This window comes from Castor canadensis, chromosome 9 (assembly GCF_047511655.1).
Source record: "Castor canadensis chromosome 9, mCasCan1.hap1v2, whole genome shotgun sequence".
NCBI classification, from domain to species: domain Eukaryota; kingdom Metazoa; phylum Chordata; class Mammalia; order Rodentia; family Castoridae; genus Castor; species Castor canadensis.
Genome location: NC_133394.1, coordinates 68790009 through 68816240, shown reverse-complemented (window position 1 = coordinate 68816240; position 26232 = coordinate 68790009). Strand labels below are relative to the sequence as shown.

General features: G+C 40.1%; 1 pseudogene; it reads left to right on the top strand.

Annotated features, from left to right (window-relative positions):
- The window catches only part of LOC109674546 (chromodomain-helicase-DNA-binding protein 1-like), a 43042-nt pseudogene that overhangs the window by 3879 nt on the left and 12931 nt on the right, over positions 1-26232 (top strand).

Genomic DNA, 26232 nt, shown 5'->3' with positions numbered 1-26232 from the left:
AACAAAAAATTAGATTAATCATGTCAGAATCTGTCAATACCACCATTTTAATTGTCTTCCTTAAATTTTCAGATTTGCTTGAAAGATACCTCATTTCTGAAATTGTGAGTAGGTTTTATTACTTCAGCAACTGTGCTGAATTAATCATGAAAGTTCCATCTTTCCTTGACATTGGTACTTTATTTCTTTCCTGGTATGTCTGCTGTGTCTTTTATGAGTCCTGTTTGTGGACTGGCAGGTGTGGTGGGAGTCCTGGGTACTAGCCCTCTTCTCTTTATCTGTGTGTCTTTGACTTAGTTATTGAGCTCTGTGAATTTCAGTTTCTTCATTTGTACAATTTAGATTATTAAGTGTCTTACCTTGAATGGCTCTTGTGGAAACTGAGATGAAACATATATGAGTGGTGGTTAATAGAGACTAAATTCTTAACACTGTAACTTGTGCAGACATCAGTCAAGACTGCAGTTTGGAGATTTTATTCTATATAGAAGGTGAATTCTGTGAGCTTGTTCCTGGAAATAAGCTAAAGTTACAGTCAGTGTTATAAAATTAACTTTGTAGCAAGGGGGTTTGAAGTACACTTCTAATAACTTAACTTTTGGGTCTCACATTGACTCAACCTCAAGCTCTTAGTACCATCTATTAATAGGAGTGGCATGTTGCAATATGTGATCATGTCAGGATTACAGGTATGATGTAATTTAAAGGTTAGTCAGATTTTTGGAAGAGAAATTATGAAGATTTGTGGATAGGGTTTCATTCTCCATGACCCATGTAGTTATGACATACTTAGGTAGGGATTCTGCCTCTTTAATGTTCAAAAATTTTAGTTTTCAATGTACTTTATCAATATCTTAATTGTTTTTTTTCCTCAGCCATGTTTTTGTGAGTGCATTTCTGCTTTCATCTAATTTAAACACTAAAGTCAAGGTCATAGGCTTTATTACTTCTGTACAGTGTTTTGTCCTATTTGCTTCATTTAAGTAAGCATATTACCTTGCTTTTCATGAGAAGATCCAGGGCTTTGCACATGCTAGACAAGTGTCCACCATTGAAATACCCTTCCCAACCCCTCCTTATTCTTTTTTTTGACACATGGCCTTGCATTTCCTAGGCTGATGCTTTACCACTTGAACCCAGCCCCCAGCCCCATTTTTATTCTTAATATCAAATTTAACATTTTTGCTACCTCACTGGGAAAGAATTGTTCTGAGAATTATTGGCAATACCAGAAAAGTAAGTCATGGAGCCCCCTAGGAAAGCATACAATGCAATACAGGGATAAGAAGCACCAGATACCCACAGAGCAAGGCAGTGTGTGAGAAGTCTCAAAAGGCAGTAAGATTAGAACATAAATGTTTTTGAGTACTTTATATAAATCATCCAATAAATTTCTCAAAAACTATAGTAGGCAGGTATTATCAACTTTACAGTTGAGGAAAATAAGAGATTTGTCAGCACACCAAGGCTCTGCCACGTGAGCAATGCCTCCAGGCTATTTGCTTTAATTGTTCTTCAGAAAGGGTTTCCAATGTTTTGCCTGGGGCCAACCTTGATCTCGATCCTTCTACTGATTTGTACCACTACACTCAGGCTCAGTTATTGAGCTATATTCTCACTAACTTTTTCCTGGGTTAGCCTGGAATCACAATCCTCTTGATCTCCTCCTCCTGAGTAGCTGGCATTATAGACAAAAACTCATTAATTTCTTAATTAATGGCAAGGCAGATATACAAACTCAGCGCCCAGTGCTATGGAGCCTCTTTTTTAAGATAGCTTCTTAAAGAATCTAAACACACTGGCTTGTCATATTATTCAGCAGAAATACTTTCACTTTATTTCAGATAATCTGCTCTGAATTCATTTCTATGTGGCTTGAAGAACCTAAGTCACAGAGGGACATTTATATTATTAACTCATAGTTGAAAACACAGCAACATAGATGTATTTTTCAACATGTTTATTAAAGTTATATTGTCTACTTCTGTGTTGCATGTTCCAAAAGCAGTAGGGAAGCATAATCTCTGCACTAAAGAGATTTATTATGGAGAGTGAAGACTATGATGTTAACAATATAAGAAATTTGAAATCTTGGACACTAGATTTGGAAAATCTTTGGACTGAGAGAATTAGAAGATCTCATGGACTGCTGTTATTCACTATTGAAACTCCACCCACTTCTTTCTCTCCAGGGAGCACCCTTTAGATTGTACTTTGATGAATGATTCCACCCACTTCCTTTTATTGAGATACAGTCCATCTTTCTTGAAAAAGGCATTTTTGTATCTGTGCATGCAAAAATCTTAGTGTCCAGTCCTTCATAAGGGAATAGAATCTAACCTGTTTAGAGTAGTTCTGTACTACAGAGACTCACAGCTTATCTTGACCAGTTCTCCTTCATCTGCATGCTCACTTCTTTTGTTCTTACATGCATCCCCTCCACTCTCCAGGGACTTCTTATACTCTCCTGGGACCCCAGTTCTTTCTCTGCCTGCACCAGTCTCAGCAGGTGAATGGTAGCAAGAGGCACCTATGTTCTTATTTGTCCTCTGAATTTTCTCCATAACTTCAGAGAATACAGGCTTCTCTGCCCAAGATCTGTCTCTAATTTTTGAGGAATTTTCTTACCATAACCTCTATTTCACTTGTATGTACATACACTTGGTTTTTAAAGTGATTCCAAGATACTTACAAATAAAATTAAAGTTAAAAATCTTATAACTTCTGCTTTGTTATCTTTTGTACAATTTTCACACTTTACAAAAGGATATACACTATATTTATTAAAATCCCACTTTTTTTGGCAGTGCTGGAGTTTGAACTCAGGGCCTTGTGCTTGCTAGGTAGGCACTCTACCACTTGAGCAAGTCCACTAGCCCTGTTTTGTGTTGGGGATTTTTGAGATAAGTTGTCTTGAACTATTTGTCCAGACTGCCTTCTAACCATGATCATCTGATCCCTGCCTCCCAAGTAGCCGGGATTACAGACTTGAGCTACCATCACCTCCAAAAATTCCAGTTCTTTGACTATTGCAACACCCCTGTGTCTTAATCTTGTGGGTTTGAATCTCAGCTCTATCTTTTTGACTTTGACCAAGTCACATAACCTGTCTGAACTTTAGTCTCCTTGTTAGCTGAATTATGTCTGCATACTGTGTAGACACAAGCCTAATGTCTGGCACATAGGAGGTTATAAATGTCTCATTTCTCTTTCTATCTCCTTCCTTTCTGTGTACATTTTTCCTACCTTGGAAAAATATTCCCTTTTACTAACTTATCTAAATATTATTTTATGTACATTGTTGCCCCTCAGATAGGGAGATGGTTCAGGTGTTTTTTTTAATATGCAGGGTTTACTGTTAGTCAACAATAGTTGCAATTCTTGTTGTGAGATACTCATTTGTGTTACACAAAACTGAAAGCTTGGCATTTCTTGCACAGCTTCTCTTGTAGTGTTCTTGTTGTAGATGAAGTTCACAGATTGGAAAAACTAAAGCTTCCAACTGCATTTCGCAATTTCAGAGGTAAGCTTAGATTTTATATGACCTCCCCCCTTTATAATAGACTTTGTTTTTAGAGCAATTTTAGCTTCACAACAAAATTAAGTGGAAGATACAAAGATTTCCCATATTCCTTTGCCCCCACCCATACATAACTTCCCCCATTACTAACATCCTCCATCAGAGCAGTAAGTTATTATCCAGAGTCCCTAATTTTGGGGTTCACTTTTCATGTGGGGTTGGACAACTGTATAATGACATGTATCCACAATTGTAGTATTGGGCATAGTAACTCCCTGCCCTGAAAGTACTCTGTGTCCACCTATTCATCTTCCCTCCTCCCATAGCTCCCCTCTATAAAAAATACTAGCTGGACAGGGTGGTACACACCTGGAGTCCCAGCATTTCAGAGGCTGAGGTGGGAGGATTTCAAGTTCAAGACCAACCTGAGCTACATAGCAAGACTGTCTCAAAAATTTTTTAAAAATTATAACACATTTTTCAGTCAGATTTTTATAGTTCTAAGTGAACACTTTTCTATGAGATGGAAATAGTATTTATTTTAGCCTACCTTCTTTTTATGTAGGAGGTAATGTTTACTAAAATCTGCTTATGAAATAAGTAAGATCCCTATAAAATGCATTGTAGTTTTAGAAATGTTTCAGCTCTCTTTCAATTATCTTTAATTTTTTTGCCAAAATCTTACAATTCTTGTCTGCAGTAGAAGATATATTGGACATATTATACCTGTCTCCCCATTTATCTATTTAAAAAGTTTACAGTTCACATGGAGTTGTGGAGTCCAGTTTCATACCATCAAGTATTACCTTCAATCTCTTGTCCTTGTCATGCTTTGAATGTAGTACATTTGCTCTCATTTCCTTCCCTTGCTCCCTTGCCCCATGCTGGCAAAGTAGATGAGAAGTATCTACTCTTTTTCCTGAGGAGCTGATGGAATTGAATTATCTTGTTCATTATTGACCCAATACTGGCCTGTTCACTTGTGAGATCACACATGGTATTTTCTGTCATGATGAAGTACGGCCTTCATTCTGTAACAAATCACTTAACTTTAGAGTACATTTAGAAGAAAATCTTAAAGCTGAATCCTAAATTTATTGGCCTATAAATGGCAGATTTTAGAGTTCTAGTGTAGGTGTGGTCAGTGCCTATATGTCTCAAAGAAAGATGTCCCTTTGTAGGGCACCCTGTACTTCAAAGTGTCCTTTGCCTTCTTTTTAGTGTCCCTTCCCCAGCAAGTTGTCAAGTTAGTCCATTTGTGCCTAGTACCATAGGGTGAGTAATTTATAATGAATGGAAATTTATGTCTCATGGTTATGAAGACTGGAAGTCCAAGATCAAGATGCCAGAATTTGGTATGCCTTTTCTTGGCAGAATGGCAAGAAAGAGCAATCTGGTCCAGTACCTCTTTTTTTTTTCTGTTGGCCATACTGGGTGTTGAACTCAGGGTCTTGTACATACTAGGCAGGCACTTTACCATGTGAGCCACTCTGCTAAGGCTTTTGCACTGATTATTTTTGAAGTAGCATCTTGTTTCATGCCTGTGCCAGGCTGGACTACTGTTCTATTTGTGTCTCCCACAAAGGTGGGATGAAAGGTGTGCACCATCACACTTAGCCATTCCTCAAGATGGGGTCTCATGAACTTTTTGCCCAGGCTGGCCTTGAACTGTGATCCTCTGATCTCCACATCCCAAGTAGCTAGGATTGTAGGTTTGAGCCATTGGGCCTGGCTACAATAACTCTCTTAAAAGGGCCTTGATACCATTCACAAGGGAAGAGTCTCTGTGGCCTAATCAGTCACCTCTTATAGACTTGCCTCTTATGACCATCACATTGGCAACACCTGAGTTTTGGAGGCAACACAATCAATCTGTAACAGTTGTCATCTTCCTGGGCTCTGTCCTTGTAAAAGTCTGCTTCATAAAACACTAGACCACTTTAGTAATTTATGATGGAAGAAGAGACACAGGTGTAAAGAACCAGAATTTGAGGTGGGGATACTGAGTTCTGTTGCAGTCAACTTCAAAGCTTTTTCTTGTTCAGAGGATGACATGGGGAGATTGTTCTGGTCCTCTCAGCTTTCCTTTTTAGGTGAGGTTTGAGGATAGCTAGATGGTTAGAAAAAAATATTTGTGTATTAGGCTGAGTGGTGGGAAAGTAATTCTTTTTGTTTTTTGTCCTTCTTAAAATTATTTTCAGTTTGCTTGCACAAGTTGGAATAACCTAAATGTGAAATTGAGTCATTTGGTGATATAGTCTATGCTGCATCCTTATAAAGCATATACAAAGCAAGGGTGCCATGAAAAATTATGTACAACAGTATTTAATCACATGTAATGAGTTTGCAAAGTATTTTATACACAAAGAACATTTGCACAATACTATAGAGTTTGTCTCTGGATCTTTTATGCTCAATTATAACTTTCATGCCAAAAGGGACACTACTGTGAATCAAAAAATTAATTCATGTTTTAGGACTCTAGTGACTGGTGAACATGTAAGTCATGATGAGTTATTGGATACATTTTTAAAAAACTGGTTCCCATAGTTGAGGTACTTTGAAAATATTGTACAATAAACAAAACAGGCATGAATTGGTAGACATTAATTAAACATTTTAAAAAGAAGCTTCTGCTTTAAAAAGAGGGCAATTGCAAAACCATTTAATCAGTTTTAGTTGATTGTGTCATTTCCTTTATCACATTTTCATATTACAAAATCAGTGTGTTCTTATTATCCCCCAATCAAATAAAGAAAGATAAGAAAAGGAAAACATAGCAATAAATCCTCCTCCTAAATTAACACGTTGGTACATAGGCATATACTGCCATATCATATGTTTGAAATAAATATATTATTTCAAATATTAAAACACAGTATGCATACATGTGTACATGCAGAGGATATGGGTTTCCCACATTGTCTTTAGTCTAATGGTATAAGTTCCTGTTAATGTCTGTTCAGAGATTGACCTTCTTGGCCTAATATCAGTTGTTTTTTTCTAACCTTTTATTTTATCAATTAACTAACATTTAATTATTAATAAGAGACTTATTCTTGATGTTCTTGTTTTTTCTCAAAACTTTAAGAAGTTCTTTCCATTCTGTACAATGTCCAGAAACATCCAGAAGTCTTCATGTCTTACATCTGAGGCACTGAAAGTATTGAAATTATTACAAAAGGATACAATTTTATTTTAGATCTTGCTTCTTGCTCACAATGGAGGAGTCTGATGCTGTCATTTTGGCTTCTCAGACTTCATGTGCATGTACTCACTGTGCCTCATATGCTTTGTAAGCTACACTTAGATTGAATCCCCACATAGGTTGAATAGTGGAAACCATACTGAATACTCATGTAGTACTTCAGAGGTAATAAACGGCTGTTGCTTCCATTCTTATAGGAATGTCTTCCTCATAGGGTTATTATCCCTTTCTTACATTTGAAATCAATGAGTAATTTCTTACATCAATCACAGCATGCAACTTGAACCTGAGCCTACTGATTTCATGTACCTTGGTCATTCCAATAAATCATACCACTCAATATGAACACAGGTTTTGATGGGTAACTCAATCCTGCTTCCCAATGTCAGGGATCTTTAATTTTGTTTATCTATTTATTTGAATTCTCAGTGGATTTCAGTATCCTGTTGACTGGGACTTCTATCCAGAACAGCTTTCATTAGCTCTTCTCCCTCCTCACTTTTGTGGAGCCTGATCTCTTTTCTAAGAAGCAGGTGGAAGATTTTGTTCAACATTACCAGGATATTGAGAGAGTCTGAATCAGTAGTTCCTTTAATAGAAAAGTTCCTTTTCTACTAATAATCTCCAAGAGGACTTGGCACAGAAACTACCCTAGTACATAACAACTACAGATAGAAGAGAATTGATAGCAAGAGGACACTTCCAGGGAGATAGAGCCACAAATACATTGCAGATGTTGGATCCTTCATATTGTCTCTAGTTGTTTGCTATTCATGACTCTCTTACTTCTTTTTTACATAATTTTACAGTGTGCCTAATTTACTTGGTTTATTTTGGGGAGAAGTAAAAAGTGCCTGCCAACTTGCAGACTTTTTTCCCCAAGTTATCATTTCCCTCCAAAGGCTTTCAATGCCATTTCCTGAAGCAGAAATTAAGAGGATGCTGTAGTCTCAAATCCTGTTCAGCATTTGTGGTGTTATGAGTCAACTGAGGCATGACTACCCAAGAAAGATTTTAAAGGAGAGTCTTTATTATCCAGCTGGCAACTGCTTTGACCAACAGGTTGTTGAGTCTCAGAGAGCAGCCCCGTTCCAACTTTTAGCAGGGTTTATAAGGCAAAAATCCCTGGCAATCTTTGCGAAACAAGCAAGCCTGGGTACAGAAGAGAGACAATGGCTATTTGCTAAGGTACAGAAGTGAGACAATGGTTATTATCTATGAGTATGAATGAACACAATCCACACAGTCATTTGAGCATATCCTAGTTTGGTTCCTTCTGTTCTTTTAACTTTATGAGAACCAGACTCCCTCCTAAACCTCCCTGAGCAAGGAAATTAAAAACAGCACCTGATTAATAGCGCACCTCTACACCTGATTAATGGCTTTCCTCTAGCTAAGTTGTTAACCATTTCATTCCCCACTGCTTTTACTTACAGAGCCAAATCTTACACTCTTCTGACTGGATAGGATCATATTTAGTTTTCAAGACCATCACTGTTACAGAAGAAATGTAGATTTAGCAGTATTGATATTATATTTTATCTGGTTGGAATTAAAGACACCTTATATTTACATGTACACTAACAGCAGGTCACATATTAATAGTTGTAACTAAGCATTGTGACAAATTAATTGGTTTTTTAATCTTTGTCCTTTTAGTATAAGGTTAATACTGTTAATTTTATCTGTGACAATAGCACTTGGAAACACCCTTAATCCGTCTCTTTAGATATGTCTAGAGAACAACACATGGGAAACAAGATAAACATAAGAACTTCCCCAGGTGACATAACTATAAATACCTCAACATAGTTTACAGAAACCAGAGCAGAATAGACAACTAAATAATATTACTGTCTGAAGAGCATGGAGAGTTAACTAAATTTAAACAATCCTGTCTATGACATCACTTAAAATACAATTTAATAATTTGAGGAACAAAAAAGACAACTAAGTAGGAACACATTTAGGTATATCTTGACCTGATTAGCCTCAGGTCTGGCAATTGTCTAATGCTGGTCAGAATTTTCCATGAAGGCTCTCTTGAGCTGAGTATGATGAATCCATGGACATTTTCCAGCTACCTTGATGGCTGTGGAAGTGGACAGGATCACAGTGTAGGAACCTTGTTGGTGGGGCTCAAGGCTGTCAGAGTGGTGTCATTTTACCCACATTAGGTCTCCTGGCTTATAAGGAGTCCCAAGGGGGCCATCAGGTTTCACCATTTCTTGGGCTTGCTGGACAGCTGAGTGAATTTGAGAGTCTGTTGAAGAGTCTAGAGAGACTGGAGAAGATCATGATTAGAAATTTTAGTTAACGTTTCCTTCCCCAATTTGGGGATTATTGGAGGTGGTTGCCCATAGAGGATCTCAAACGGAGTGAAACCCTGTCTATAAGGGGTACATCTAACTCTTAATAGGGCTGCAGGAAGGAGGTTCACCCAGCCATCACCTGTTTCCAAGGAGAGCTTAGTAAGCAGCTCTTTCAGAGTACGGTTCATCCTCTCTACCTGTCCTGAACTCTGGGGCCTGTAAGAACAGTGTAATTTCCATTTGATCTGTAGTGCTTTCGCTGTTAATTTAGATATTTTAGCTGTGAAAGATGGGCCATTGTCGGACCCCAGTATTAAAGGGAGGCCAAATCGGGGACTATATTCTTGTAGGAGTTTCTTTACAGTAATTTGAGCTGTTTCAGTTTTAGTGGGAAAAGCCTCAGTCCATCCAGATAATGTATCAATCATTACCAGTAAATATTTATACCCATATAACCCTGGCTTGATCTTGGTGAAATCAATCTTCCATTGTTCTCCAGGGAAGGAACCTCATGTTCTTACTCCTGGTTCAACCAGGGGTGGTCTTTTTGGTTGACCTGTTGACATATATTGCACCTTGCAGTGAAGTTTCATGCCAGGTGTTATAAATTCTGGATAAAGAATGGTTTTCTTAAAAGTTCAGTTAATTTTGTGGATCCTACGTGATTGGTGTCATGAAGGTCCTTTATGAGTGTGTGTCCCAGAGAATGGGGAAGAAATATTTTTCCATCTGGCAAAGTTTTCCATCCAGAGGGGCTTGTTGTTAGCGGGAGGGTCTGTCCTAATTGTAAGCCTTGTGTTGTATAGTTTGGTCATGAGGGCAGAGCTGGGGGGGTGTGTCAGCAGGATCTTTAGAGGCCCCACTTCTTTTGTGGTGACTGTTCTTGCAGCTTTATCAGCTGCCCGGTTTCCCCTTGCTTCAGGGTGGTCCCCCTTTTGATGACCAGGGCAGTGTATAATGACCACCTTTTTAGGAAGCCAGAGGGCTTCTAAGAGGGCTAAGATTTCCTGGGCATTTTTAATATTTTTACCCTCAGAGGTAAGGAAGCCTCTCTTCCTGTATAGGGCTCTGTGTACATGAGCTGTTGCAAATGAATACCGGCTACCTGTATATACATTGATAATTTTATCTCTCCCATACCTTAGACAGTGGGTCAGGGTGATTAGTTCAGCCTTTTGGGCTGAGGCTCCATGTCCAAGTGCCTGGGCCCAAATGGTCTGGTCCAAGGTGACTAGTGCTGCCCCTGCATACCTTATTCCATTGATCACAAAACTGGAGCCATCAGTGAACAGTTCCTCATCTGGCTCATCCCAGGGGATATCAGTCAGGTCTGGTCGAAGGGTCCAGGTGTTTTCAAGAGTTTCTAGGCAGTCATGAATGGGTTCCTCAGGGTCGTCGTCTGGAAGAAGCGTAGCGGGGTTAAGAGCAACAGTCTTTAAAATTTTTACTCTGTTCTCATCTATCAAAAGAGCTTGGTAATTAATTATACGAGCATTTGTCATCCATCTGTGTGGCGTGGCTTTTAAAAGGGCGTCCACTGCATGGGGAACCACTAGGTGGAGCTCTTGTCCCAGAGTTAGTTTATTAGCCTCTTTTACCACTATGGCCATGGGGGCTATGGCTGTCAGGCATATTGGCCATCCTGCTGCGACAGGGTCTAGCCTGTTTGAGAGGTATGCAACTAGTCTTTTCCATGGGCCTAGGTCTGAGCAAGTACCCTCTTCGCTATGCCCCTTAATTCAGCTAAATAGAGGTAGAAGGCCTTTTAGATATCTGGCAAGGCAAGCGCAGGTGCTGACACCAGTGCCTGCTTCAGCTTTTCAAATGCTTGTTGTTCTGTCTCTGTTCACTCTAGGGGGGCATTTTCCCCGCTGGTGCTTGCATATAAGGGATTAGCTATCTCTGAGAAGCCAGGAATCCAAAGCCAGCAGCATCTAACAGCTCCCAAAAATTCTCACACTTGTTTTTTAGTTCTTGGTGGCAGAATTTTGAGACTAGCCTCAATATGTCCCTTGCTGAGAGTCCGTTCTCCCTGGGTTAAATCATAGCCCAAGTAAGTAGCCGTGGGGGTACAAAATTGGGCCTTTTTAGCTGAATCAAGGTACCCTTTGTCTCCCAAATCTTTAAGCAGGTCCTCAGTGGCCCTCCTACAATCAGTCTACAATAAGAGATCATCTACATATTGCAACAGGACTATTTCCAGATGTTCTGCTCTGAACACTACAAGATCCTGGATGAGGGCTTCATCAAACAAGGTAGGGGAGTTCTTAAACCCTTGTGGCAATCTTGCCCAGGTTAATTGGCCAGAAAATCTCTCCTCCAGATCAGTCCATTCAATGGCAGAAATGGGTTGACTCATCTCTGCCAGCGGGAGACTGAAGAAGGTATCTTTCAGGTCCAAGACAGGGTACACTTGGTGGCTAGGAGGCAAGAAGCTGAAGAGAGTGTAAGGATTGGGGACCATGGGATGGTTCTTCCTTGTTTATTTCTCTTAGATCTTGGACAGGACAATAGTGATTAGTGTCTGGCTTTCAGACAGGTAACAGAGGTGTATTCCATGGTGAGTGACATGGAACAAAAATTCCCGCTTCCCTTAGCCTCTTGATGTGGATGGCAATGCCTCTTTTTGCCTCCATGTTAATTGGGTACTGTTTTACTTGTATGGGAAGTAAGTTGGACCACTATTGGGGCATGATGATTAGCTAGTCCGGGTGGGTTAGATTCTGCCCATACATGGGGAATCATTTTTCTGAGTTCAGACAAGTAGGATGTCTCTGCAGAAGATACCCTTTACTTAAGGGACAAGTCAACAACAATTTGATAGGAGGTTGGACTTGGGTGTCCAGATAAGTTTCCTCTTTCTGGAGGGAAATGGTAGCTTGTAACTTGTGTAAGGGGTCTCAGCCCAGCCTTTTTTCTTAGGGCATTCATTTTTCCAGTGTCCCTTTTTCTTACAATAAGCATATTCGTCCTTTTCCAGTGGGGCTCTGGGGTTTCTTCTGAGTTGCTGGTTGGCAGGAGGCCCAGAACTTCTCAAGGGCCTGAAGGTGGGAATTGGCAGAGCTGCCACCATTACCTTTGAAAGCCTTTTTGCTTGTCTATCTTCTGGTGTGTCTCTATTATTATAGACATATTGTGCCCTTTCCACTAATTTTGATAATAATTTTCCTTCAAATCTCTCCAGCTTTTGTAATTTCTTTGTAATGTCTGGGGCCAACTGGGAAGTGAAAGCAATATTTATTGCCCTTCTATTTTCTGCTGCCTCTAGGTTTATAGGAGTATATGTCCTATATGCTTCCAGGAGGCACTCCAGTAATGCTGCAGGGGGCTCATCTGAGCTTTATATAACCTCACTTACCTTAGACAAATTGGTGGGTTTCTGGGCTGCAGCTTGGACTCCCGTAAGAGGGAGCCAGCAATAGTTGGCAAGAGCCTCCTTACCTGCATGAGAATTTGGATCCCAGTTAGGATGGTCCAAGGGAAAAACAGTCCCTAGAATGTCCTAATTCCCCGTAGGAGTCCCGTCCGGGCCCAGGACATTTTTCTGGCTTCCCGTTGAATGTGGTCTTGTTCTTCATCTGTGAAGAGAGTCTGTAAGAGCTGTTGGCAATCATCCCAGGTGAGTGAAAAACACAGTCTCAAGAAGAGAGAGTAGCCCCTGGGGCTTGTCAGAAAAAGACGGATTTTGTTGTTTCTAGTTATAGAGATCAGTGGTTGAAAAGGTCACATAAATCATACCTTGATAACCTCTTTAATATCTAGAGACTAGATATTATGAAATTAGGACTCATTTGTCCAATATTACACAATATATACAGTACAGCAGAGTGAAAGGAAACACACAACATATAGGGTAGTGTGTATTCTGAAAATTTTTAACACATACTAACAAAATACTTTTTGTACTTTCTTCCTATTTACCCCCTTTAGCCCAATAAACAGGTCTAGACAGTACACTAGAGGTGATTTTACAACTCAATTTTTAAACACAGTATTTTTCAAAAGACTATTTACATATATTATTACTTTTAAATACATCAAATAATTTTAAATATCTAGGGCTAGATATTTTTAGATGAACTTGTCTGTTATGCACTTAGCACTGGTAAATAAAATACATACACTGCAATGATTACAATCTGAGGTATCTTTTAAATGTGACCATTTTGGCCTTGAATCATTTTTTCTTTTTGTCTTTAAACCACTGGACAAGTATAGGCATAATATGTAGTACTTAGAGATAGCTGAAAAATTTATATCTGAAAGTCATTTATAGAGGCCAAGCCTTTTTACCTTCCAGATGTGTAGATCATGATGGTTTGGGGGGCTTAGTGGATAGGAGAACCTTTGAGTAGCCTATGCCTCCTTTTATGTACTTTTGTAGCCAGGAAACTTTTCAGATAAGACTTTAATCAGATCAGAATATAAGGAATCTGGTAAGGATGGCCAGGCCATTCCACCCATAGGCTGTAGGCAAATTAAAGGTCCCCTTAGCAGGCCATCCCACATTGAATGAAGGCCAATCTTAATCACAGTTTTCTCAGTGTAAAGGCATCAGAAGAGGCCCCCAGGTCTAAAGCCTTCTGTTGGAAAGAAGAAAAGTTAGTCAGCATACATGGCAAAGGGCTGGAGGTAGATGAAGATTGTCCCATGTTGCAGTACCAATTGTCCTATGGTCACCTGGGGTGGTCTAAAAATGTTAAACACAAAACAACAGAACAGACACACAGAACAAAGACAATGACTTGTGGCCACACAGAACTAAACCAGACAGACCAGGGGTTGGGGCAACATCTCGCCATCACCCAAGATTCAGGAAGTAATGTTGTGTCCAGCTTCCCCTGAGTCCCCCTTACCTCTGGAGGTTTTCCTGACAAGATGACTCTCTGCTGTGAGGATTGATGTCTCTTGATTCCACTTGTTGCCCATGAGGATAAGGAGGTATGTCCTGGGGCTTAGGAACATCTCTCAGTGGCCGCCCCCTAGGGCCTCCACCCTATCGGGCTCCATGGAGCTCTAAGAGATCAAGACTCTATCAGCATCTTGGGGTCATTAAAAGTATCTCACTGGGGCTTCCAAATGTTATGAGTCAACTGAGGCACAACCACCCAAGAAATATTTTAAAGGAGAGTCTTTATTAGCTAGTTGCTGACTGCTCTGACCAACAGGTTGTTAAGTCTCAAAGCTCAGCCACATTCCAACTTTTAGCAGGGTTTATAAGACAAAAATCCCTAGCAATCTTTGTGAAGCAAGTGAGCCTGGGTACAGAAGTGAGACAATGGTTATTATCTATGAGTGTGGATGAACACAATCAACACAATCCATACAATCATTTGACCATATCCTAGTTTAGTTCCTTCTGTTCTTCTAACTTTATGAGAAGCAACTCCCTCCTAAACATCCCTCAGCAAGGAATTTAAAAAGAGCACCTGATTAATAGCTCCCCTCTACACCTGATTAATGGCTTTCCTGTAGCTATGTTGTTAACCATTTCAGTGGCACTGATGTTTCTTTATAACATTGCTCTAAGACCAAAAGTTTGAGATGGATGGGAAGTGGAAGTGAAGGAGGGAATGAGGGAAGTCTTATTCAATCATATACATGACTGCTTTATTTCATACATTAGCTCCTCTGCCTTGTAGAATTATCTGAGTATCCCAGGATGGTTATTTAAAACAAATGACAGCACACCAACTGGTGATTTTGTGGGCACTGGGTAAATGAGTCGGAGGGCCTCTCACAGCAAAAATCTGCACACCAGAGGGCAAAGATGACCTGGGGATCTGCTCTGGTCACTCCCATGTTTACAATTGTCAGATAAAATATAGAACACCCAGTCAGATATCACATGGGGCATATCTGTATTAAAATGAGGTTTATTGTTAATCTGAAACTCAAATTTAACTGGTTCCTTCTTTGCTTTTTTTCCCACTGTACCTGGTAATCCTACATGTGGTGTTATTTTAACTTATGATACTTTTTGAAGTTCATGAAACTTGGTGAAGGAACACAAGGAACTTAAAGTCAAAAGAACAAAATCTGAATGCTGGCAGCATTTATATTCAGCTGTGTGACCTTGGAGAAAATGCTTTGTTTTCCTTGAAACTTACTTAACTCTGCTATAAAATGGGGCAATATTACTTTCCCTGTATTTCTGAAGTGTAAAGCTGATCATAAGATTAGATTCAAAAATACCCTGGAAATGAGATTATGATTAAGAATAAAGTTTTTGAGTGTTTCAAGTTCTTTGGTTAAGAGCCAGTCACAATTCTAGAAGTAGTTGGGAGGAACTTGGTGAAGGAAGAAATACAGATGGTCCTCCACTTATGACTGATCATCTTATAATTTTTGACTTTATGATGTTAGGAAAGCAATGCACTTTCAGTAGAAACCATCTTTGAATTTTATTAACATAACATTGTACATATTTATGAGGCAGAGTGCAATGTTTTGATTCATATATACACTGGGTAGTGATTAACCCCAGTGAGAATGGTTATTACCCAAAAGAAAAAATATCAATTCTGGTGAGGATGTGAAGAAAGGGAGCTCTTATGCACTGCTGGTGGGAAAACTGGATGGAAGTTTCTCAAATAATTGAAGTGCTATCATACAATCCTGCAAATTCACTACTGGGTATAGGGTCAAAAAAAATGAAATCAATATGTCAAAGATACCTGCACGCCCATGTTTATTGCAGCTCTCTTCATAATAGTCAGGACATGAAACTAACCCAAATGTCCACCAACAGATGAATGAATAAAGAAAATCTGATATATACATAGTGGGACACTCTAAAACTATAAAAAAGCACTGGGATTTGATCTCATCCCAGGCTACCCATATGTGGTAAGAAACTCTTTCTTATGAACTTGGGCTGCACCAGTGGATCACAGCTACCCATTAGCCAGTGATCTTGATGGTAAATGACTGATTCTCTACAGTGTGCTTGTTGCCAGCATTGTTTTCATGAAAGTCTTCAGTAAATTAAATAAAATAACTAAGATTTTCTTTTTCTTTCTGTAAAATAGTCTTCCTCTTAGATTATTTTTACCCAGCTGCAGAGTTAGGCAAACTCTGAGTTTGAAGCACTTTTAAGGTATTGTTATTCAGTAGGGTATCTACATTAAACATATTATCAGCTTAATGACATTTTCAACTTGCAATGGCTATATAAGGCCATAATCCTATTGTAAATCCAGGAGCATCTGTGCTGTGAAAAGTAATGACCCAAAACATAGCATGAAAAGGAGCAACAACATTAAAATATTGTAGTGTGTTCTGTAGTATTTCAGTGCCTTGCCTACTTTTGTCCCACACACTTGTATGTTTTTTTTGCTGAGGTGAGTGAAAGCTGAGGTAGCTACTGAGCTTCCCAAGAAGACAGTAGTGATATATCACGGCATGTCAGGATTGCAGAAAAAATACTACCAGTCCAACTTGATGGAAGATCTCAATAATCAGCAGACATTTGTCTACTAGGAAACTAAATGATCATGTGATTTTCATGCAGAGAAATATTTTATAATCCTACTTATTTGTATAAGAAGAATGCAGGGTACAATTTTGTAGTCTCAATCTTACTCAGGTCAGCTTCAGTGCAACTATCTTAAGAGTAGCTTAGACTTGGTTGCTATAAGTAATGAAATTTTTCTTTCACCCAGTTTGCCTGAATTAAGCAAATATTTTTAAATGCCCCAGTCATGCCTTTGCACTCTCAGATATTTAGCAAATTGCAATACTCTTTTACTGAATCAAATTCACTGGGAGAAAATGAGAGTGGGAAGTAAGAGGCAGCAGTGGAACAGTCTATTGACTGGGGGTTTTTTGTTTGTTTGGTTGGTTTGGTTTGGTTTGGTCTTTTGACTTGAGAACAGTTCAAGATGGGAATTGAGAATTTTGCAAAAAGAAAAGTCACCACTAAATTCAATATAGACTTCTCAAAACAAAATGATGGCAAAGACAATTTCCTATGGATGTGCTGTTAATTCTCAATGTAGTTTGGTGCAATTCAAGAAGTTAATGCAATTTGAGCTGTTTCTCCTGAATTGTTTGTGTTCAGAAAAGCAGGTACACAGGTTTCTCCTGTGACAATGTCACGCCCCTCCCTGAGAGTTGCTGCTCCACCCTGTTTATGGCTGTTTGTAAAAGACCCCTGAAAGAGGAAGAGAGACTTTTTGCTTTTTCCTTTAGCTTTTACTTTGAGCTTTGGCTTGGGTTTTTTGTTTTGGGCTTTTTGGTGTGGGAAGCTTTTGGAAGGGAAAAGAATTCCTGAAGGGAAAAGAATTGCTAAAGGGAACTTGCTGAAGGGAGGCTGGTAGACAGTCTGCACCGAGAATTTTAACATAGGCCTTAGCAAAACTAAGCCAAGAAAGAACTTTAACAGAGGCTTTAGAAACTAAAGCAAAGCCAAAGAGAACATGGGACAGTTCAAGATAGAGGACCAAGACTTTGCAAGTCTGAGCACTGAGGCTTTAAGATGGCTAAAGAGAGAATGCTAAAGAAAAGATAAAAGCCTGGGGGCAAAAGACTTTAAGAGCAATTAAGCTAAAGATAAGCTAAGAGCAAACATGGGACAGTGTGAGTCTAAGGAAAGAGGGTTTAGACAAGGTTTTAAAGAACTCCAAGGAGTAAGGCCTTGAAGAATAAAGATAGAGAAAAGAAGGAATGAGGGCTGGGCATCTCCACCCAAGCATCCAACACACCTGACCCCACTTTCTGTCTGTCTGTCTATCCTATGTATTTTCTGAATCTCTAGTCACCCCCAGTTAATCCCAGTTATGTTCAATAATAACCAGGAGTGAGAGGAAAAAGCTCACTCTAACAAGGGAGAGAGCAAAATCAATGCCCCCCACAAAAGATAAGATCATTCATTTCTATATAGATAGTAGACAATGGAGGTTATTACCTGAGAACTCTGCATAATATATAACAAAATATACATGGCATAATGGAAAAGGCTATAATTATGGTTGATTTAAAGCCCAGCGGTGCAGAAGTATCAACTCCAGACCTTATAAGTTTAAAAGTTAGTCCAGAGTAGGTCTCTCAGATCCATTGGATGCTCCCTGGGACAGCGTATCTAGTCCAGTGATTATCAACAGGAAAGCCATTGTCACATTGGGGAGTCCCTGATACACAAGCCCAAATGAAGTCATGACCCCACTTTCTGACATGGTGCCTGGTGACAGATGGAGAATGCCCATGCTTCATCAACAGGTGTGTGCTGGGCTATCAGGCAGGCTCCCTCACTGCCCCGAAGGGCTCATGCTTGCCTGAATAAGAATTGTTTCCCAGAAATACAAACTACCATGGAGTGGACAGTCAGGTGGCACAGGAAGAATCACATCAAGCACTAACTCCATAAATTCCCAGAGCAATATGGTATGGTCAGTTCCCTTGTAAAATGTCAAAATGCCCCCTAAGTTTAGATCTTTTCCATGAAATTTAAAGTAGGGGCATACCTGTATATGAAAAAGGACAAAATTGGTGTTTGGTTTTGGACTGAACATTTTTTATTCCCAAGGGTGTTTGAAAACAGTTAAGATGCCTCTGTTTTTTTCCCCTCTGTGTAAAGGTTACAGCTATGAGCATGTGGATGGCTCTGTGAGAGGGAAAGAAAAACTCCTGACCATTAGGAACTTTAGACAGCAGCCCATTTTTATATTTCTTCTGAATTCCATGGCATGTAGAAAACTTGAGTATGATGGAAACAAACAAATAATAGGCAAGACAAGACTTTACATCCCAACCATTAGTACATTTTCCCATAATTCTATTAAGGGTGAGGCTATTACCAAGAAGTATAGAAAAGAGGGAATTGAGGTCATTGCCATAGTTTGTCATGGTACTGGACTTCTAATGTGGCAACATTTCTATTCATCCCATCCAAGATATGATCTCATCAAAGAAGTGAGGCTAAAGTTTAAGGCTGTTGAACATAATGTTAATCTGCTTTACCATTGGTCTGGCAATTTCCTGAATGAGTTCTGTGATGTTTGTAAGAAGTTTTATCTGCATTTTGTGGAGGCAGCTGTCCTTCCCACTATGAATTTGTTTTGTTATTGTTTTCTCTCTCTGGGCTTCAGGATTTTTATATTTTTAATTTATTTTACTTTTTGGAAAAGTGTTTTTACAAAAAGACTGAGCAAAAGACACCAAACTTTCCCAAATACAATAACGACATCCACATTCACAGCCATGCCTGTTATCACCACACCCCATCACAATGTTACATGTGTTACACATGATAGGTTTCAGTTTCTTTTTTTTAATTGTTGTACAGAGGGTACATTGTGACATTTACCAAAGGTCTTACAATGTATCACTCCCTCCATCATTTTCTTTTTTTTTTTTTTTTTTTAAAGCAGCTAAAACTCATTTATTTGTAGGGGTGAAGAGGACAGAAAAGGACTGGATTCCTTTTTTTTTTCCTAACAAAAATAGTTTGTAGGGTTCTCCCCCGCCAGGTTTGTATAATTAAAATTTTTTCTGAAGTCAAGACCTTTGATGGCAAGTTGTTAGCTTAGATTGAATCAATGGGCCCAAGATATGCTTGTGTAGTAAGGAAAGCCTTAATCCAAACACCTGCATCACCCTTGGGGAGCACAAAGATTAGCTCTGAGGACAAGGACTCTGCATGATGACACATTTCTCTAAAGGTGTGGGTTTCCAGCCCTGTGTTCTTAAGGGCTAGACTCTAGAAAACCCATGTTTATTTTCTTCCTCCCAGATTAAAAAGGTGGCAATATATTTGTGCCGTAATAACACCATTCAAACCATGGAAGAGCTTCTCTTTGAGCTGCAGCAGACTGAACCTGTGAACCCCATCGTCCAGCACTGTGACAACCCACCCTTCTACCGCTTCACAGCCAGCAGCAAGGCCTCTGCAGCAGCTTCTGGTGAGGAAAAGGGCAAGTGGGCAGACATCTTATCATGGGTCTCTAGGTCTAAGTAGAACACTAAATGGATTTGAGTGTGTGTCTGTTACTTATTTTCCTTATTTCTATGGATAATCATTTAAAGATGGGTTAAGAATAGCTACCTGAGACTTTAGGGCATCATTGGATTAATGAGATGATTTTATAAGGATGACCAGGAATCAAGTGACACAGTTGCTTCCCCACCACAACCTTTTTACTTTAGGCTGATACCAACCATGAGTTTCATGGTTAGTCTTGAGTCCTATCTCCAAGAATATCTCATTCTATGTACCCAAAATCTGAAAACAATTTATAGACCTAAGCATTTTGGATAAAGTATCCAAAATGTATCATGAAATGCATACTATTCTCTTCAAATTCCTTGAAGCTTCCCTTCAATTTACCTAAAAATGTAACTGCCTTCAAATTTTTCTTCTTCCCTAATCTCTTATGTCTATAATTTTCCCTACTCCCTGCTGCCAGAGTAGTATTCCTCCAGAGAGGTGCTAGCCTCGAAGTCAAAAGTTCTGGGTACTTAGACTTGCTTCCTAGAACTAGTAGAATACTTCCTGGACCCAGAAATGCTAAAGCAGCACTGAACATGGTGGTGCAAGCCTGAAATCCCAGCACTCGGGAGATCGTACCCAGTTCAAGGCCAGCCTGAGCTACATAGTGAGACCTTGTCTCAAAAAAAAAAAAAGAAGAATGAAAAAGAAATGCTAAAGCAGACAACACGCCCATCCACTTGTTACCTAAGTGGACAGAAAGAAAAGCTTTCAAGAATGTTGTAGACCCATTTTTCAGGGAAATTAAGGAATTTAGTCTGGCCATAACAGATGTCTAGGATTCTCCTGTTTCTGTGCTGTGGGCTTCTGAGGTTGTTTAGAAAGTCTGAGATTGTCCAAAAGATTTGAAGATTCTTTCAAACACAAGATTCCACAGGAAATCCTTTCCTAAATTACTTGAGTCTTGAGCTTGATCCTTCTGCATGCATCTTTCTCTAAGTATCTTCCATCTAATCCCATGTACAGGAACCACCTCCAGCAGTAATACAGTAGTTGCTGGCCAGGATAGTTTTCCAGATGCTGAGGAGAGCAAGTTACTGAAAGAATCCGATGAAAGGTTGGTGCACACATTTGTTTTAGAGTCCATTCTAACTTTCATAACTCATCTGTACAAACAGTCATTGATACAAGCTTGTAGGGTTTCCCAAATTTCACACACACACTGAAATCCTCCTTTATTCTTAGGGACACAGGCTGACTTTCCAACTCTACACTGTATAGTCCTGAAGATAACAATTTTTTCCTATACAAAGTCAGAGAAGAGGAAGATAAAAGGGGCTTTCTTCTAGTGGCTGAATGGCACCTACCCCAGGGCTTCGTATAAGCCACTGGTCTTTCTGCTAGTGGGCACAATGGCCTGGAATTAAAGGGGATTTGCTTTGTGAAATTTTCAAATCTGATTATTGAATAGTTTTTAGAGTAGTTGTCTTGAGGTGAGTTCTATGAAACATCATTGTATCAGTCAGATCTTTGTTACTCTAATGAAATGCTGAGGTAGGCTAAATAAAGTTATTCAGCTAGCAGTTTGCTGAGGGGTAGGTTTGTTTGTTTTATTTCATTTCTGATGGTACTGGGGTTTGAACTCAGGGATTCATGCCTGCTAAGCAGGCACTCTACCACTTGAGCCATTTTCATTTATCCACCTTTTCTCCATTCCTGGAATAGTTTCATCAGGTCTCATTTTTCCTTTGACATACATGAGTTCATAATATTTCCACCATATTCACCTTCCTACACCCTTTCCTTATATCCTTCCCCCTTCCACTATTTCCAACCCCTAAGGCAGGACCTACTTTGTCTTCTTGGTCCCCATTTTTGAAAAAAAAACCTTTTTGTTTATTTAAGATAGCTATACAGTATATTTCATTGTGACATTTCCATGTATATATGTGTTGCAAATGAATTCATTCATCCCCTCTATTTTTCTCCTTTCTATCATAGTCCCATTCTTATGGTGATTTCAAAAGGTACAAAATTCTATATTCATTCTTGTAGAGGAAGTATATCAACTATATTCACTGACAGAGTAATAATGCCATCATTTTGTGATTTGGCCAAAATGGCAGTCCCACCCCTTGACAGAAATTCCCTCACTGTAAGACAGCCCCACCCCTGCCAGAGACTACTGTGCATGTGCTAACTTCCTTAACCTCGTCCTTCTATAAAAGTCTCTCCTCACCCAGATTTGCTGCTGTGCCATCTTTTCCCCTGCCAACCTGGCAGTTTGGGCCTGCCATTAAACATTGCTGTATTGACGTGAGACATTTCTCTTGAGCTTTCTTTTTGAGCAGTGTTTTTCCTAATATTTGGTGCTGTGACTCAGATTGGGGTGCATTCCCACACTGACTTTGCTCTCCTGGCCTCCCCCCATCCCATCACTCTCTCTCTCTCTCTCAACTCCCATTCCCTTCCTCTGGGATCTGAACTGCTTTACTGGGACCCCCAATCCTAAAAACAAAACTCCACTCCCTCACTAGCTCACAGGGAAGTTCCTTTGCCCCAGCACACCTCCAACTGCCATTCACCACCGGCCAATCTTCCCTTGAGGTCCTCTCTCTCTTGGTGAGTCCTCCTTGCATGCTGAACTGTGGTCTCTCTCATTTCCTTGAAAACCTAGTGCTAGGTTGCAGCTCCCTCTTGTCCATGGGAACTGGGTTCCCACTAAGGACTGTGGACCCCCTGTGGTAAAGACATGTCCTCTGGGCGTTCCACATTTCTCTCTCTCCTGAGGGCCTGATATTTTGGGGACACCCACCATATCTCTCCTCAGGTCAGGCCTCACCATGGGAGTTGGGCATCCCAAACTCCTTCAGACACTGGGATGTCTCCTGGCCATCCTTTGTCCCTCTGCCTAATGCCTGATCTTCAACCATGAAAGCTTATTTTTCTCTGTAATCAGGGCTGGCCCAAATACCCATTAGACAATGCCTCCAAATGGCCACTTAATGGCACTTTCAATCCCAATATTTTAAGGGAGTTATACAATCTCTGTGAACATGCTGGTAAATGGAAGGAACTTTCCTACATCCAATCCTTTCCCTATCTCTGCATCAAACCCTCCCCCTCTACTTTCTGTTCCCCTGTGCAGATTCTATTAGCCTGTAAACCAGTTTCTAAATCAACCAATTCCTCTCCCAAACCTCCTCCTTCCCCATGTAAACAGACTTCTTGCACTGCTTACCATGCCTATCTCCTTCTATCTTCCTGAAAACCTTTCCCCATCATGGAGTTAAGCAAGCCAACTCCTTGCCAACTGTGGCCTCAAGTGATTCCAGCTCTGGAAAAGCTCATGCTCCCTTCCTGTGGGCTGAGACCAAGCCCCAGATTTATTCAGGTATGCCTCATGCTACATTGGTGGAGTCCTGTTTGATTATGTCATCTGACAACTGCTTCTCTTCCCACCCCCCATCTAATGTCCCTTTTTCCTGAGACAGTGACTGGAGAGTGGAGATTTCATTTTGCTGGAAGTGTTCCAGTACCAGTCAATGGGAGTGACCTAGAGACTCAGGTGATGGCTAATCCCTCAGGCATGTGTTGTGCCTCCAGGCTCTGCCTTGCCCTCCCTTACCTAAGATGTCAGGACACCTTTTCTGCTTCCTCCATGGTCTCACCACATGTCCTTTGTCTCTGTCTGCCTTCCCCTCCCTGGGCTTACTGGGACCCTGCCTCCCATGAAAAACCTGTAGCATGGTACCTTATGACTTAACTGATTCCAGCTAGTTTGCCGGGCCTCTCAATCTAAAGTAACTTTAAATCAGCTGCTTTACTAAAGCGCTTACAAAAAAAACTGCAGATGCCATGCTCACGCCATAACTCCACCCCCACAGGGGAGGAGGGAAAGCAAACAGGAATGCTCGTGCTCAGGGATGCCAGCTCCTGGACACAGCAAAAATGCCTGCCATAGCTAAGAAAATCCATACAGAGGACCCAGCACAATCTGGGCTGCCAGCTACACATGGCAATGGCTGCAGCCCTGCCACCACTTCCCCTAGAATAAATGCACATAGAGTACACAGGAAGGGGTGATGGGTGACAGGCCTCAGGATCAGGCCTAGGCAGTCAGGGTCATTTGTCCCAGTTGTGTGTGGAGGGAGTGGTGCCTTGTACAAGCCCTGCTCCTAGCCCTACCTCACACCTCGGGGCATCAGACCCAGCCCTTATAAGCCAATTGTTTGCTCAAAGTTATAGTTCCAGAAATAGCAAAATGGACATTACTGTGGTTACTATTGGCCCAAAATGCCCTCTAAATGCCTTTTTCTAACTTTACACATGATTTATTCCTTTATTAAAAAAGTAGACTTTATTAAAGAAGCTGCCTACTGTTAATTAAAAGACAGGATCCTAATGTTTTGTTCTTTCTAGATGGAATCTGCACCTTCCAGTCTTCTGGCTTGTAGACATTAAAAGCTTTGTACTGAGGCCTGGCCTCAATATGCCTTGGGTAACCAAGAGTAGTGGTCTTCACAGCGTTCCTTAAATTACAATACCATACTCCAATTAGACCTTTTCTACATAAAAAATATATATTATATGATATATAATATATAGAAAATATATATTTTTTCTATAAAAGTAAAAAATGTATATATTTGGGGATAAAGACGTAGCTCAATGGGAGAATGTCTGCCCAGCATGTGCAAAGCCCTGGGTTCAATTCCCCAAATTAAATTTAAAAAAATGATGAAGGGGACAAATGGTATTAATGCCACTTCAGCTATCTCATAGTGGAAGAAAGTAGTTTAACCTAGACCAGATCCCTCATTCTTCAAGTGAGGATACTGAGGCCAAGAACAGTTCAGAGTCCTGCTCTCCAGAGTGTGGGGTGTCAACGTAAAATAACAACTTTGCTTTACAGCAACGCTCTAATGAAAATCCCCTTACCTGTCTACATCTTAAGGATGCTATCAGATGCTATCAGAGTCACAGGTGAGAGAGGTTCTTCTCAAAGATAAATTTCTAACAGTCAGTCCCAGATATTTGTAGAAAACTCAGTCTGTGGCTTAAGGAGAAAAGTCATTGGATCAACTAATAGATCTAGCCATCTCTGTATATTATAACCAGGACATTACTAACAGAGACAAAGATAAGAGACATGGTCTCATTGCTGCCCCCACTTGACTGGGGCCTACATCTCAAGTTTGCTTCCATGGTGGACAGGAGGGACATTTCTGCAGAGAATGCTTAAGGGGGACAGCCCAGGAGACAGCCCCAGCCCCAACCAGGAACCTGCCCTCTCTGCAAAGGTAACCACTGGAGGTCTAAGTGCCCCCATCTCCAGATGGAAGGAGAGATGCCACCTACTATGGATTGATGGGTCCCAGCCCCCTTTCCACACCCCACTACCTGGAATTGATGTTGATGAGCCTCATGGTAGCCATTATGACAAAAAAAACCAAAAGCTCATTTTCTGGCTAGACAGTGGAACTCCTCCCTGGGTCTCTTGTCCAATGACAAAAGTTATTATTTGGGGCAAATCTGGCCAGCCCCTAAAGCGCTAGTGTACCCAGCCTCTGGCCTACTCTTGGGGAGACCTCCTCTTCTGTCACCCTTTCCTCATAGTACCTAAAACTCCAATGTCCCTGCTGGGACAAGATTTACTATTACAATTAAAACTCATATTCTCCTCCCCCCAGGCAGCTATTTCTGCTGCTCCCTCCTTCAGGAACAGATTCCACAATGTGAACTGATGAGATGAGTGTAGGGCAAGCCTGGACAGCCCTCCCTACTCAAATAAAACTTAAAAATCCCTCAGAGTTTCCACACCCAAAACAATATCCCTTCAACCCTGAGGGACGATGAGGCCTTATGCCTACCATAAATTCCTTAAAACAACAAGGGCTACTAATTATTTACTCCAATCCACATAATAAATTAAATATTTTTATAAAAGTTAATTTTAAAATACAAGTTACAAAGTAAACAACTGGAAAGGATATAGATAGGTAGTGAATGTATTTTTTTGAGAAGTTAAAGGAAAAAGAAATGTTTTTAGATGAGAAAGGATTTTGTAAAAAAGGGTTTATCCTAAAGATTGTTTCAAATAGGAGGGATAAAGACAGCCATCAAAGGGTTTAGTATGTTATATAAAGGTCTGAATAAGTTTTAAAAGTGTATAATAAAAACCTTCGATATGTAATAAAGTTAAAGTTGAATATAATCTAAGAGTTGCCTAAAAGATTTTTGGGGTCATGTCAAGCTAAAATCA